At 35.7% G+C, this 12,095-nt stretch overlaps 1 long non-coding RNA gene across 1 annotated transcript; it reads right to left on the reverse strand.

Moving 5' to 3' along the window:
- Window positions 1–8,038: 8,038 nt before the first annotated feature.
- Window positions 8,039–9,504, reverse strand: LOC144449884 (uncharacterized). The gene is made up of 3 exons (XR_013482186.1): window positions 9,340–9,504; window positions 8,662–8,788; window positions 8,039–8,131 (listed from the first exon to the last, which is right to left on the reverse strand). It is a non-coding gene; the product is annotated as an uncharacterized LOC144449884 (long non-coding RNA).
- Between the last annotated feature and the right edge of the window lie 2,591 nt (window positions 9,505–12,095).

A 12,095-nucleotide genomic window follows, 5' to 3' on the forward strand; every position in this document is an offset into this window, starting at 1 on the left:
TCGTTCAATCGTATTGGCAACTTGTACAGGCATCGCAGGAATTTTCAGGACGGCAACTTACTGATGTTACAAGCTAGTAATTAGTGCGCAATATTTAAAGTTCAATTGACAATTACCGAGACACATTTCTATTTTGTAACGGATGTGGCTGCATGTTAACTCGGCAGAAACCCATTTCTGTATTCCTTATAGAATATAATATAATAGGATAGAATAGAATATAATAGAATCGAATACAATAGGATAGAATAGGATAGAATAGAATAGAATAGAATAGAATAGAATAGAATAGAATAGAATAGAATAGAACTTTATTGTCAATTTACGGAAGTTTTCCTTTCACTTCACCAAAATATAAAATGCATATTAAATGACATATATACACTATAAATAATTACAGTAATGTGAACACTGTAGTAGCGATAGAAATCAGTTACAATCTTCTAGAAAAATATCCTAGATCTTTAAGAAATTGTCAGAAGCTTAAATCACAGGTCTGAGTTCAGTGTGGTTATTGCACGTGGTTAAAATGATTTAAAAAAAATCTTACGAGTTAAAGGTACTCTATATCGTCTTCCTGAAGGTATCAAATCAAACTGCGAGTACAAAGGATGTCAGGTATCACTAACAATTCCTTGGACTTTCCTGCGGACGGAGAGTTTGTAGAGGTCATAGAGCTGACTATTTCTTACCAATTATTTTCCTAGCCATATTTATTTTTATTTTTACCAGTCAAGTTGCCATACCATACTGAAATGTTAGAACTTAGCATACTTTCTATAAAACTCTTGTATACATTTTCAAGACCATTTTCACTAACGTCAAAACTCCGTAGCCTCCCCAGTAAAAACATACGCTGCATGGCCTTCTTAACAATACAGTTAGTGTTTTCAGTGAAATTTAGTTTATGGTTCAATTGCAAACCTAGATATTTGAAACACTCAACAATTTCTACAGACTGGCCGTTCAATACAGCCGGTTCAAAAGTGACACTAAATTTGTCATTTTCTATTATTAGTTCCTTAGTTTTAGTCACGTTCATCTCCAGTAAACTTGACTTACACCAGTCTTGAAGGATTGCTACATGATCAAAATAAATATATTCATTTAGAGATCGTTCTTTCAACAGGAGGCCTACAAGTGCCATATTATCAGAATATTTGAGCAAACTTACAACTAAATCTTCATTTCATCAGTATAAATTGAAAACATCACTGGTGATAGCATGCAGCTGTGAGGTGCACCTGTATTCAAAACTAGTTTATCTAAAGTTGGGGTCTATTACAAAGAAAATAAATCTTGAATCCAGGTGATGATGTATCTGTTCACATTTAAATTGAAAAGTCACCGTAATAAAATATAAGTTTGCAATGTATTGAAAACAGAACTGAAATCAGTGAACAAGATACGAACATGTGTTTTAGGAAGTTGTAAATGGTTAACTACCGTATTAAGTAGTGTGAGAGTAGCATCTTCCGTTCCCCTTCCAGATATATATGCAAATTGCAAGGGATCCAGGTATTCGATCGGTCACTGACGATATCAATTGTTTACTAACAACCCTATCCATATAATAGGGAGCTCGTCTTCCAACATTGAATAAGTTGCAATAATATACAAATGATATAGAATATACAATAAAATGAGATGAAATGAAGAAATAGTTAGTCTGAGTTCTTTTTGGGAGATCGAGAATGTGTGACTTGACTAGCCAGATGAATGAAATGTGTGTACAAATAATGACACATGTGCATAATGGGTTAGTTATAGAATGCTGACATCATTCTTAAAGTTGTACAATTGTTTAAAATTGTCATATTTTCAATATTTCAAATACTGTAAAAGATCGTGAAGAACCAACCTTTACCATGTAATCAATTGCCTCGTTCACGGATGCAAGTCAAATTGACCCTTGTAATGAATTACGGCTTTAGAGAATAATTCGATCGTAAACAAAATGTTTTGATTCTCCCGCCATTACCGCACAAATTGCACGTCATTTAAGAGACGAGATCACGCGAGAATTCGGGACACGACTTCACTATCATGGCTGCGATGGAGGTAAGTGTCATGAATAAACATGAGAAAGTTTCCCGGGTGAACTTTAGCGAAGTCGGAGGATACTTTGATTTAGTACATCCACATACTTTTGTCACTTGTATTGTTTTTATTTGTGATCACTATCAAGGGCAAGGTTAGGAAAATTTTCGATGGTTTCGTGATCGTGGTTATGGACATGTTCGAAGTATCTGCCTTCCGTAGCATAGGCAAACGTAGAGCTATGTTTGTTATCCTTGAAAAAAGCTATAATTATTGTGCAATTGTTGTATATAGTTTCTGGTTGTATCGGCAAGTTCATTTTACATGACGTACAGAAGTGTCTCATTGTCACTTTTTATTACTTTCGTGCTACTTTCTAGCTATTGATTTTCGTCCCTGAATTGAAAATAAAACCAACGGAAGTTACCGTACATCATCAATTACCTGTAGTGAAAACAATACATTGTACATGTCGAAATCGTTGCCACAGCCACAGAGGAATCACAAGTCACGGTGGTTGTATCTGTAATATCTATAAGTATATTTGATATTTGATATTTGGAACTATATAAACTGCTCAATGTGCGACTGGCGATGGTATTTATTCAGGGGCATGCAATGAAATACGACGACGTGATACATTGAACAACGATAATGCATGACAGACCTTACTGTGCTTCTCGTTCGTGACATGCGTTCATTTTGACAATGGTACCGATCGTTATCAGGAGAAAGTGGCTCCACTCGGGAAATCTATTACAAATATTTATGGAACGAACGTAAGCAAACGCCCATCTCGCTAAATAGTTTGACACACACACCCCTCTCCGAATGCATAGACTTCGATACTTGACGTGCGATCATATGGTAACATTTTCCATTTTTAGGCTGCAGTGCATCATCACATCCCGGTTCGCGTACATGTAATCATAAATGTATAAGATAATGTCGTCAAGATTATCGCTATAAGAAAGCCATGTGGGCATGTTTTTTATTTCCAGCAGAATTCCACAATATATCAAACTGCCCTGAGTTTACTTGCATGACTACATAGTCTGATTATTATTACAATTCACTGCTGGGTCACGTTAGTTGTCGTGACGTGGTTGGGGCTGGTGTTCATAGGGACGAGGTTCTCCAGATATGCCGTGGAGTATTTGTTATCAGAATACAGTAAAATGTCGATAATATAGACGTGTTTAGGCAAATAAATATTTAAGAGTGAAAAATACTTTAGTTCTGATATCGCACAAATTCACTACATAAAAATCCTGCTATTACGGTACTGTTATCATGTACTGATTTTAGACTCGCCTATCTAACAGCAATCTTGCAACGTCCACGTGTTTTGTCAGACTGCATTCTATCGGTGTATCTCACTAAAAATGTTGATTTTGCCCTCATTTCTTTTCTCCCACTTGTTTTTACTAGCGGAATGGAGCAGTTCCACATTACCTGTGACATTGATCATGTTCGACACTATGTTGTCTATAAGCAACAATATTGTGAGCATGTACGAATGATACGTCACACTCTGTGACGTCACACATCAAGTACACATCTTTTGACCATAAACATTGGTGTACGTAATTACAATTTTCCCAGCAATCAACATCAACCAAGTCAATGAAGAATCGATGTGACTTAGTGCATAGAATATGTTACCAAAGGCAAAATTTGATTTCTAAATATTGAAAAAAATGGCAATTTTTAACAATTTTACAACTTTAAGCCAAAGGATTCTAGTGAAACCACAACAATTCAAAAAACCACAAAATCAAACCCCAAATACACAACATCTTACGATCGACGACATAATTAAGTAACATCTTGACTAAAATAGATAACACCACAGACGCAACTTAAAAAAAGATATACTCAAAAGTATATACACTTTGCCGATTTTAAGAATCTTCAGGCAGAGGTAGACTTGCTGACAACATCCGGGTCTTATACAGTGCTCAGCGCATGCAAAGACGCTCACGGCTACAGGTGTATTTTAGATACCCGAGGGCAAAGAGATGTTGTTTATTGGTGAACACGTGAACATAAGTCGTATATAGGAAGTTGTAATTCCTTTTTCGCATGTGTGTAGCTGTGTAAAAATCGAGTTGTACTGTACTGTTTAGTCTGTTGGACAATCACCATGGATACTAGCAAGGTAGCACATATGCAATATTGTTTACTCGACTAGATGAACAAGTAAGGTCAACATGCCTAGCTTATCAGAGTAGTTTAATCAATGATTCATTTTGAAACATTACAGTTTCAATAATTTACCTATGTAAATATTAGTTATAGTTGAATAAAGTTCAGTAGTAGCTGGCTTGCTTGGTAACAGACTTCTGGTGCGTCTTTCCCTCTTTTATAAAGCAATCCCTCACAAACATGTCATTGTCGAAGTTGACATGGGTTCAATCAATGTTATGCACTTTTTGTTATTAGTCTGATAAGCCTTAGCGTGTAACCGATATGTGTGAAATGCACAGATAGGGAATGTTTCTATTTTCAATTGGTGTTCAAACGCCAGTGAGTCACCACAATGAGGTAAACGTATAGGGAATTCCCCTTCTCAGTCCCCGCTTTATGAATATTAATGAGTTTTTACACAACATCAAAGTGTGAGGGCAGAAATCCCTTCTGAAGGTGACTATGGCGACTCCTGACTCAACAAACATAATAGGTGAACTACTAATATTAGTATACATACTAAACTGTCGTGAAGGAAAGATAATGTAGTAAATCACTCCGAGATATGGAGATTGAAAAGTACCAAACATTCTTACATATCACAATTTATTGCACATCTGAATTTTCTGCACACATAATAGTTACACTGCACTAAATTTAGGACTGCAGCAATCAATTCAACGGCCTTCGGAATAAAGACTGACATACACCATAGACCCTCAATATATAAGCATACACACAATTTGCATTACATACTACTACATACTGGCTTTGTATTTATAGCACTACATACTACTAAACACTAGCTTTGTATTCATAGCACTACATACTACTACATACTGGCTTTGTATTCATATCACTACATACTACTACATAATGGCTTTGTATTCATAGCACTACTTACTACTACATACTGACTTTGTATTCATATCACTACACACTACTACATACTGGATTAGTATTCATAGCACTACATACTACTTCATACTGGCTTTGTATTCATAACAGTACATACTACTACATACTGGCTTTGTATTCATAGGCACTCCAGACTGGCTTTGTATTCAAATCACTCCATACTACACCATACTGGCGTTGTAATCATCTCACTGCATACTACTACACACTGGATTTGTATTCATATCACTACATACTACTGCATACCGGTTTGTATTCATATCACTACATACTACTACATACTGGCTTTGTATTCATAGCACTACATACTACTACATACTGTCTTTGTATTCAAAGCTCTCCAGACCGACTTTGTATTCATATCACTACATACTACAAGCATACACACAATTTGCACTACATACTACTACATACTGGCTTTGTATTTATAGCACTACATACTACTAAACACTGGCTTTGTATTCATAACACTACATAGTACTACATACTGGCTTTGTATTCATATCACTACATACTACTACATACTGGCTTTGTATTCATATCACTACATACTACTACATACTGGCTTTGTATTCTTATCACTACATACTACTATACATACTGGCTTTGTATTCATATCACTACATACTACTACATACTGGCTTTGTATTCATATCACTACATACTACTACATACTGGCTTTGTATTCATATCACTACATACTACTACATAATGGCTTTGTATTCATAGCACTACTTACTACTACATACTGGCATTGTAATCATATCACTACATACTACTACATACCGGCTTTGTATTCATAATACTACATACTACTACATACTGGCTTTGTATTCATAGCACTCCAGACTGGCTTTGTATTCATATCACTACATACTACTCCATATTGGTGTTGTAATCATATCACTACATACAACTACACACTTGCTTTGTATTCATATCACTACATACTACTCCATACTGGCGTTGTAATCATATCACTGCATACTACTACACACTGGATTTGTATTCATATCACTACATACTACTGCATACTGGTTTGTATTCATATCACTACAAACTACTACATACTGTCTTTGTATTCATAGCACTACATACTACTACACACTGGCTTTATATTCATATCACTACATACTACTGCACACTGGCTTTGTATTCATAGCACTACCCTCACCAAACAGGAAAGCTTCCATTAGCTCTCAGAAAGCTATCAAAGACTACCCTTCGATAGCTATCCTAGGAAGACTTTTGATAGCTATCATCAAGGTGGTGATAACCCTCAGACACAGCAGAGGCAGGTATCTACTTAGCCATCGAGAGCTAGTTAGCCTTCCGATAGCTATACCTTAGCTCTGTGAGAGCACGAATTATTTAAATGAGAAGGCTAACTTAGCCGTCGATAGCTATCATTGATAGCTATCATTGATAGCTATCATTTTATGTAAATGAGGTGGATTGCTCAGCCATTGATAGCTATCACATACCCGTAGATAGCTATTTTCCTATCGATAGCTATCCATTCTTAGGGGGTATTCTACATGACGAGAGATATATAGCTAAGCCTTCCGATAGCTATTCTCAGAACACGAATTAGCCTTCCGATAGCTATTCTCAGAGCATGAACTATGATAAGAGAAGGCTTACTTACCATCTGATAGCTATCACGTACCTGCTGATAGATATTCTGTTCAAGTTATTGTACTTGTCAAAATATCCAACCTTGAGTGTACGAGTGTCTGTCAGTTGCAAGCCAAGTATGCTTCAATAATAAACTGGTTAGCAACCACTCTTACCATCAAGATGTAGTAGAGAAATATGCACTAGCAACTTAGTAAATGATTGTTAGCTGGGATCTTTAAATAGCTACAAATACCTTGACATCAAACAATATTTTCCCCAAAATGCACAAAGTTCTGTAAGTAGAAGCCATACAAAAGCATATACCACTGTAAACGAAACAAATTTAAGTGATAATACTATATTTATTTCATTTTTAAAAAAAATCAGATTGGTGCAACACATATCTGATAATAGGAACCATTGAAAATCAGAATCGACGTTGTTTGAAATATAAATGTCAGGAGAGGCAGTATAAGGAACAACAGCTCAATAAGACAATCAAAAGTTACAAATAATGTAATTGGAAATCAATATTGTACCATAGTTCAATAAGTCAGAAGAAGACATTGAAACATTTTCTCAAAATAATGAATGTTACAAAATTGTCACTTATTATCAATATTGAACACAGATCAGTATTTCAAAATTAGGCACTGAAACTCATTGAAAGTTCATATGTCTTCATGAACAATCTCACCAATACGCTAGAATTTTTTTTTTTTTTTTTTTTTTGGGGGGGGGGGTGTCAATTTTTTTCCTCTTTATATTTACTTTTTTTTTTCAATTAAAGCATTTCAGTACCATTTTGAATTACCGACCTCTGCTGGGATTTTTTCATTGAAAGTTTTATTAGGCATCACGTCCAAGTTGTATCTTTAGCTTTTGCAGCAAGGTACACTGAAAGAAAAAGAAAATATATATAATCACTCAATGTATGATACTGATGTACACTGTATGTAAGTATACACAAAAGTTTAGAAACTGCTGATACATGTACATGTAGGCACATGGAGTAATTTTGTGGTACATTTTCTTGTAAAACTACGCCAAATACATTCCACTTTCTGTTTTAATTTCATGAATTGTATGTGGTACATTTAGGAAATAATTGTTCATTTTGAAAAAATATATTGTAACAAGATCAGTTCACAGATACAAGATTTGCAATATTATTAGAAATTACCTATCATAATTTTATATAAATATATATAAATATAACATACCTCTGACTGTATCAATATTATGAACATCTAGGACAGGTAAGTTGTGCCGCTCCTTGCCTCTCCTTAAACCCTGACACCACAGCTATTCATTAGTTCTTGCCTTGTAAAAACAAGGCCAAGAACAGAATTCATGAGCGATCCTGAAATATATCGAAAATACATGCAAGATATATGAAACCTCAGGCAGTAATACACTTTTTAAATCACATCTTAATGTGTCAACACAGACTCTCCCAGAATTCTTCCATAATAAAGGAGGATTCATGTTTAAATTTGAGGTTAAACATATTACTTGTCATCTAGAAACCGTTAATTTCACAATACACACCAAGATTGTGGTTATACACTCCAACTTTCAGCACAATCTACCTAAATGAGGTGTTGGCATTGAAGTAGTTTGTTCAAAAAATCAACTCTTAATGTTAAATCATTCACATTGTTTACATATAACATGTAAAAGGAGAAGATTCAAAGAATTTCATACTCAACCCCCCCCCCCCACCCATCTCTACTTGTTTAATGTTCACTGTTAATCAAGAATTATTTTGCTATGATGCAGCAAGATTAACACTGTTTAAGGTTTGTTAGAAATTCATCAATCACTTACAAATGTGTTATTTGTTCCACTCATGTATGGTGACCACACAAGTTATTATTAAAATCAACTCACCACGATAATCCTTAGCTTTAGCAGCATTATTTTCTGCATCGAACAGACCAACAGAACTAACTTTTACATCACTATACTCAACAGGGTGTTCTGTTAGAATCACAAGTGGTCTCATGGACTTTGTACCCTGTGGAGATAAACAGACAAAATTATAGTGCCAGTTACAACTCGACATACAATTTGTTCAGTGTCTTCTACAATGAAGTGTTACTTTCATACATGTCAGACTATAATTGATTGTTCTATTCTATTCTAAGCTTAGAGAAAACACAACTAATATTGCACAAAAAATATTACATAGGCCATCGTAACACCGTTCCATAAAGAGTGTAAAAACTTAAAGTATTACAATCAATCAATCTTTATTGCGTAACATCATGCTTTAGCGAGCATGGTAAAGCATACAAAGATAAGTAAATAAAATACAGAAAAAGTATGCATTCACTGCCATATTTGACACATCTCAGTCCATGCGTCGGAGTTCTCAGAGTGCATATTTCAAGAGCTAGGATCTACTGTGCTGTTCATGGCAATCAGTGTAAGGAAATCTCAGAAAAGGTTCAGTAAATTTAGACAGTGACAAAGTAATTCTACATTAAGGCTAAGAAAAAAATAAAGCAGTTAATCATGGATTTCTCGACTGCACAAGGCATGCAATACTGAGTAAATATTACTTACTTGGTCACTTTGGCGAGTGGAACACCACAATCCCGTCGTAAAATTCAGAAATAAACACGTATTTCCCGCTGTTATCGAGTTACTTGACAGGGAATTCACATTTTAAGGTTGCTGCTATAGGCATGTCATTTCCTAAGAGATCTACTTTGGTCAACCATACTTCCCTCTCTTTACACATGTTACATAAGGTTAACGGTCAATGACCAGTTTGGTTGTTTGTTAAATGTAAACTCCTCTGCTCATCCACCGTACGCATGTTCATTATAATGACAGCCTTCACGGAGAACTTACACTGTATTAAAATGATGCCTGTTGCGAATAATTTGGTTTTATGAGCGCAGTGATCAAGCAAAAGCAACACTGATCAAGCGAAACGCATGAATGTCTTCAAGCTTCTACTTCTAGTCCATGGCAAAATACTGAGACTCTAGAAGATTGCTCTAAAGGGGGGGGGGGTACCTTGTAGTTCCATTTTATTTTTATTTTATTTTATTTTATTTTTTTAAGACTAGAAGATTGTTTTACAGGCGTTGGGGGGGGGGGGTTAGCATGTAGTTCCATTTTATTTTTATTTTTTAACATTTTATTTTAACTTATTCCATTTTATTTTTATTTTTTAACATTTTTTTAAGATTATAAGATTTTTTATAGGCGGGAGGGTGTAGCTTGTAGTTCCTTTTTTATTTTTTTTATTTTTTTGAGAAACACTTACATTACACTAGATGAATCGCAACTCATTAGTTTTTAAAATTCAAATTCTGTTGGTAATTATTAATAATGACTTCTTTACTGTTATATTGACAAGGTTGGACTTTTGTACAAATTGGTAATTGCACTTTAAGTGCCAACAACTCGCAACTTCAAGTTCTATCCAGAGCTTTATATCAGTCAATGTTTCTTCATGCCTCTGTCGATGGCTTGCTTTTTACTTTGCTCACATATGGCTGTTAATATTTCTGATAGCTATTATGTGGATGCCTGTTTTAGCCTTCACAACTTGTTAACTTACCTATCGAAGGCTGTGATAGCTTCGAAGGATAAGGGGGTTTAGCCTTCACATCTTTCTCAATGAGCCTTCAATAGCAGTGATAGCTATCGGAGGCTTAATTTTTACCTTAGCCCTCTGACTTAGCCTTCACAGTCTACCAGTCAATGGCTGTGATAGCTATGAAGGTTTGGGTTATCCTTCACATCTTGTTCACTTAGCCATCAATGACTGTTCAGCTTAGCCTTCAATAGCTGTGATAGCTATCGAAAGCTTATTTTTCACCAAAATTCAGTTTTGAGAGCTATCGGATAGCTATCCGAGAGCTTATTTAGCCCTCCAGTTTGGTGAGGGTACATACTACTGCACACTGGCTTTGTATTCATAGCACTACATACTACTTCATACTGGCTGTATATTCATAGCACTACATACTACTACATACTGGCTTTGTATTCATAGCACTACATACTACTGCACACTGGCTTTATATTCATAGCACTACACACTACTGCACACTGGCTTTATATTCATAGCACTACACACTACTGCACACTGGCTTTATATTCATAGCACTACACACTACTGCATACTGGCTGTATATTCATAGCACTACACACTACTGCACACTGGCTTTATATTCATAGCACTACACACTACTGCACACTGGCTTTGTATTCATAGCACTATATACTACTGCACACTGGCTTTGTATTCATATCACTACACACTACTACACACTGGCTTTGTATTCATATCACTACATACTACTGCACACTGGCTTTGTATTCATATCACTACACACTACTGCACACTGGCTTTGTATTCATATCACTACACACTACTACACACTGGCTTTGTATTCATAGCACTACACACTACTGCATACTGGCTTTGTATTCATAGCACTACACACTACTGCACACTGGCTTTATATTCATATCACTACATACTACTGCACACTGGCTTTGTATTCATATCACTACACACTACTACACACTGGCTTTGTATTCATAGCACTACACACTACTGCATACTGGCTTTGTATTCATAGCACTACACACTACTGCACACTGGCTTTATATTCATAGCACTACACACTACTGCACACTGGCTTTATATTCATAGCACTACACACTACTGCACACTGGCTTTGTATTCATAGCACTACACACTACTGCACACTGGCTTTATATTCATAGCACTACACACTACTGCACACTGGCTTTGTATTCATAGCACTACACACTACTGCACACTGGCTTTGTATTCATAGCACTACACACTACTGCACACTGGCTTTGTATTCATATCACTACACACTACTGCACACTGGCTTTATATTCATAGCACTACACACTACTGCACACTGGCTTTATATTCATAGCACTACACACTACTGCACACTGGCTTTATATTCATAGCACTACACACTACTGCACACTGGCTTTGTATTCATAGCACTACAGCCGAGTTTGTCATTTGAGACCTCAATAACTCTTTGTTTTTTAAAATTAAAATGAATTTATTAGGGAGAGATCAGTTTTCACGGCCGGGGGGGGGGGGCACCTCATTTTGGGACTCAATGAAGGGGGTGAATCATCATTTTTACAAAGTGAATAAAGGGGAGGGGGTCACCTTATTGTCAACAACTAAACGAAATCATGAGCCATGCTGCTGTACTAAAATTTCCATACACGTGATAAAATAAATAAAATATACTAGCATATAGAAGCTGTGTGTGAATTGTTTGACCGAATTTAGTGTTCGG

Source organism: Glandiceps talaboti, chromosome 19 (assembly GCF_964340395.1).
Source record: "Glandiceps talaboti chromosome 19, keGlaTala1.1, whole genome shotgun sequence".
Lineage (NCBI taxonomy): Eukaryota > Metazoa > Hemichordata > Enteropneusta > Spengelidae > Glandiceps > Glandiceps talaboti.